Here is a 5,670-nt window from a genome sequence, read left to right as displayed (position 1 = left end):
TCAGAAGGCAATAGGAGGCCATTGAAGTTCTTTGAGCCCTCGCTCAAAGACTGGCATGACCATATCTGTACAGGAGGAAAGCAAGTCAGGAAGGAGGGTAGTAAGTTTGGAGTGGAGAGAGAATGAAGAAAGAGACCCAACAGAGAGACCATAGTTGTCCCTGAAGGTCTGTACCAATGTTGAGGCAGCAAGAGGAGAAATGACACAAATGTGAAGATGAGCTAAAAAGGATTGCTACAGTGGAAAGACCAAGACCGATAGATAACTGATAAGTTGGGAAGGATGAGAGGATAATAAGAGTCAACAATAACCCTCAAGTTCAAATATGGAGACTGGGTAGATGGCAATGTCATATATGCAATCAGTGGAGCTGTAAGAGATAGCTGATTTAGGTACATAAATCATGAGCTAAGTTTCCGGGAACATTGGATTTGAGTTGCCATAAAAGATGTCTTGTATACAGGTGGAAATTGAGGATTGGAGCCCAGGAGAGAGGTCAAGTCTGGATATGAGTGGTAGAAGCCATCTGTGAAGAGGTAATAGTTGGCAGCCATGGGACTGACTGGTTATTGAACTCATGAAGTTACAAATGGAGCAATAATATACAGAAAGGATAGAAGAAGACCAAGGGGAACCTGACCCATTTGCTCTATTCACACAGCTACCACCTTAGTTCAAGATCTTGTCACCTCTCCCCTACATTATTCCAACAGTCTCCTAATTAGTCTCTCTGTTTCAACTCCGCCCCCCACTCTCCATCCACCATACTGCTGCCAAAGTGATTGTCCTTAATCACAGCTCTGGCAATGTCACTCCTGATTCAACAAACTCCACTAGCTTCTTATTTCTTCTAGGATCAAATGTAAACTCCTCTGTTGGACTTAGAGCTTTTCACAAACTGACTCCAACTCATCTTTCTAGCCTCATTTTATACGGCTGTGCGCCCCACACTTTGGGATCAAGCCAAATTTACCTTTTTCTGTATCCCTCAAACTTGATACTCTATTCCCCAACTCCATGCTTTTGTATGGATATTAGGGACTCCCTCCTCGCCTGTATCTCAGAGAATTTATCTCTTCCTTCCAAACACAATCCAACATGAAGATGTGCCTGATCCTTCCAACTACTAGAACCTTCCCACTCAAAATATCCAACACTTAGTTACTTTGTATTTCTTCTCTTTTGATTTCTTCTCTGGCACATGGTTAATGCTCACCAAATGTTGACTTGACTGTATGTACTTATCTATTGTTCTTCTTGTCTCTCTCTCTCCCCCATTAGGATAGAAATTCCTTGTAAACAGAGATTGCTTAATTTATCACATTTCTATCACCCAGTACCTGGCACTGTGCTTGCCAACTAATAGATAGATGCTTTATAAATACTTGCTGGTTGATTGGCTGAATAAGAGGAAAAGAAATCAGTGAGGGAGATAGAGAAGGAACAGTTAATAAAGAAGAGAACCAGGAAACAAAGTTTCAATAAAGCCAAAAGATAAAGGCATGACCCTCCATGTTATGTGATGCAAAGAATGCATAAATGATGAATGAATGACCATATGCCATGCCCATGATGTACATGAACTTATAATGTAATAGAATATCACATGTAAAAGGGAGATTGGGGAGGGGGGCAGCTAGGTGGCACAGTAGATAAAACACCAGCCCTGGATTCAGGAAAACCTAACTTCAAATGCGGCCTCAGAAACTTGACACTTACTAGCTGTGTGACCATGTGACTTGGCAAGTCACTTAAGCCTCATTGTCCCACCCAAAACAATTTAAAAATTATTAATATTTTTTTAAATGGAGCTTTAACTTGAAGGAGGGGAAGCTGTATCACCCAGTGGGTAGAGTGCCCAGACTAGAGTCAGGAAGAGTCATATTCCTAAGTTCAAATCTGCCCTCAGACACATACTGGGCAAGTCCATTAACCCTGTTTGCCTCAGTTTCCTCATCGATAAAATGGGCTGGAGAAGGAAGTGGCAAATCGCTCTACCATATTTGCCAAGCAATCCCCAAATGGGGTCATGAAAAGTCAGACACAATGGAATACAACTGAACAAAAACTAGAAGGATGGGGAGGGGAGGAAGAGAAGTACCTAGGGAAGCTTTCAAAGTATGGTAAAATCTGTGGTAAGCTGGAAAATTTTTTTTAAAAAGGTAAAATTTTACCTATCGGGGGACAAGGGACTTGGGGACAAAGATGGTGAGCACTGAAGAGGGATGATTGTATCTTGTGACTTTTGAGAAAGGCCCTTCATTAGAGGCATGGGAAGCAAGCTGGATTACAAGGCATTAAGGAGAGAAAAGGGAAAAGGAAGACAGGGCTATTTGGGTCAACCCCCAAAATGGTGGATCTGGACCAGGGTGATGGGGCAGAGCAGTAGTGGCCAAAGGTAGATTCTGAAGAACTATCTTAGAAAAGTCATCCAGTCCAGAGATATTCAGGAAAAAGAGCTTAGGAAAACATGACCCAACTTTCACCTGTAAGACTGAGTCATGAAGTTGAGAAACACACACTTCCTCATTTTGATTTTTTCCCCTTAGGTTGTTTTAAAGTATAATTCCTAATTCTAAAATGCATGGGATACCCTTAAATTAAGTTAATTGTCAGGATCAGTGGAAATATTTCACAATCTCTTCCAATTGTATTGTAGTACTGGGGGGCGATTAAAGCAGTTAATAGTTCCAGAAAATAATATATTATCAGTGGAAAAAAATGAATCAATGATATTGCTCTAATACTATTTCAGGAGCAGCTAGAATGGTTGAATTAATAACATCCTATTATTTTATTATTGCATAAGGATTTATAGTTGTGCTGACACTGTGGCTGGGCTAATTCTTTCCTTTATTGGCCTTTATTAGACCTTGTAAGGCAAGGCATTCTCTGGGGTCCCCAGTGAATTCCTACTGTGATCCAGCAAGGTCACTGCCTTGACCCATCACCCACCCTCTCTTGTTTCTCTAGGTTCACCCAAAGTTCATACATAAAAATACCTGTGGAAACCAAAGGTGGGCAGATCAGCAGTGTGGGCATTTATATGCCACAACTTTCAATCAGTCGTGTGCTTAATAAGGAATGGATGATGGGTTTTCTCTCAGCCACCAGTGTGCTTTGTTTGCTCTACAAACACACACGTGCATACGCACATGCACACACACACATGCCTTGTCTTCTACATTTCTATTGCCAGAATGATCAAAGCCTGAGTCTTTGACCTATGGGCCCAAATCATCCTGCAGCAGCTATGAACAGGGGAGAAAGGTCTTCCAGAAAGTTACAAGGAGGAAGAAAGTACAGCACATACATATATACATGTACATGCATGTATACACATACACATGTACATGTTTGTGGATATGTGTATGTAGATAGAGATAGATAGAGAAATAGAGAAATAGGGAGACAAGGAGAGAGAGAGGGAGAGAGAGAGAAAGAGAGAGAGAGAGAGAGAGAGAGAGAGAGAGAGAGAGAGAGAGAGAGAGAGAGAGAGAGAGAGAGAATATGGGCCAGCTAGCTGGCACAGTAGATAGTAGATAGAGTACTGGACCTGGAGTCAGGAAGACTCAACTTCCTGAATTCAAATCTGGCCTCAGACACTCACAACCCCTGTGACCCTGGACAAATCACTTAACTTTGCCTCCAAGTTTTCTTAACCTTTTTTTTCTTGTAGTTGCCATACTTAACCCTTTAACAGAGAGGTAAAGGCTATAGACCTTTTCTCTGAATAATGCCATTAAGTGTATATAAAATACATGGAAATATAAAAGGAAACCAATTATATTGAAATTCAATTATGAAAAAGGGTTTTTTTTTAAGTTCATGAAACCAAGGTCAAATATTCCTGTTATTCATCTCTAAAAAAGTTCCTCAAATGTTTTTGAAAGTTGTCCAAATCTATATTTAGAAAGTTCCTTTACTAATATAACTGTACACCTGCTCTTCAAATTCTAGTCTTAGAGAGTTACTTTGGGGCATTAAGAGGCTAAGCCTTTTGTTCATGGTCACAAGGCTACAGAGAACTTGAATCCTGCACTGACTTCAAATCTACTTTACTACATTGTCTCAACACTAGAGCATTATAGGCAGATTTCTGCATCATGTGATGGACTAGTGGAAGTCCTGACATTTTCTCTGTTCTTCAGAATCTATCAAGTCTCTACAAATTAAGAGGTATATCCAAGAAGAAAAACTATTTCAGCTGTATCTGCAGCCTAAACACCAAGAACTATAAGGTGATAAAAATCTGATTAATTAACTTCAGAGAAGGCTAAATCATAATCCCTAATGAACTCATTCAGCACCCCCACCTCCCATGCTAGTCCCCATGCTCTAGAAGGGCTACAAAAGGGAAACTCACAGACTTGTACTTTGGGATCCACTCAGTACAGGGTTAGCTAGATGGTGCAGTGGATAAAGCACCAGCCCTGGATTCAGGAAGACCTGATTTCAAATCTGGTCTCAGACACTTGACACTTATTAGCTGTGTGACCCTGGGCAAGTCATTTAACCCCTGTTACTGTGCCAAAAAGAAAGAAAGAAAGAAAGAAAGAAAGAAAGAAAGAAAGAAAGAAAGAAAGAAAGAAAGAAAGAAAGAAAGAAAGAAAGAAAGAAAGAAAGAAAGAAAGAAAGAAAGAAAGAGAAAAGAAAAAAAGGGATCCACTCAGTAATTCCCTTGTTATTCCTATTGTCTCTGCTAAAGCATTTCCTTTCTACTGCTCTTACCCCAGTATTCTGTGATAATAAGCAGTAGAACCCAGTTCTGCCCTCCTCCTAGACCCTATGAGGAGTTGGTAGAGGTATAAGAAAGGAGGAAATGCACTATCTTTGGGATGGCAATACATGCTTTGCTCTGCAGCAACTATTTGAGAGGAAACTAAAGAATAGAGGGAATTGGGGCAGGTACTAATGTGTACAGGGGGTTCTACCAGGCCTAAAGGAAAAGAGACTGGCATCCAGTTGAAGTGAGTTCTACCCAGTCCCCTAAAGTCATTTTGTGTAGAGACTGAAGCTGGTGAAAAATGAATTCTCCAGCAAAGGAGTAGACTGAGACATCATAAAGGCCCAGCTTTGGGGAATCTGCCATAAAAGAGGAAGGAATCAGAAAATGAACAAGAGGGGACTTTAAGGCAGAAAAACTGAAATTATCAAAGATCTCAGGAAGAAGAAAACCTTAAGCACAAACAGATAAACTAACAGCAAAGATAATAAGAGAAGAAAAATGGCTTCAAGGACACCTAAACAACTCCAAACATTTCTGAACTATTACAATAAAAGGGAAAATAAATCAATAGATGATGAGGCAGGGGACTCTGTGGATTACCAAGAAAACATGGAACTGTAGCAGAATGTTCCTGAATTGTTCAAGAGAGAAATAAGAATGATGAAATAAGAATTTATGGCCCTCACAAAAGAACTAATTGGCAATATATTAAAACTTGACTCCACAGTGACAAGTCTCACCATTGAAGCAAAAAGAGAAAAACTGATTGGGAGAACAAATACAATCTGGAAGAAGAGGAGAAAGAAATAATAGCACTAAATGAAAACAGAATCTCTGTACAAGTTAAACACATTGATCTCAAAGATAGTACTCATAGAAATAACTTAAGGATCCTAGATCTCCCAGAAGAACGCGTTAAATCAAAACACATAAAGACCGTA

Source organism: Dromiciops gliroides, chromosome 3 (genome assembly GCF_019393635.1).
Source record: "Dromiciops gliroides isolate mDroGli1 chromosome 3, mDroGli1.pri, whole genome shotgun sequence".
NCBI lineage: Eukaryota > Metazoa > Chordata > Mammalia > Microbiotheria > Microbiotheriidae > Dromiciops > Dromiciops gliroides.
Note: the sequence above shows the minus strand (reverse complement) of the source record.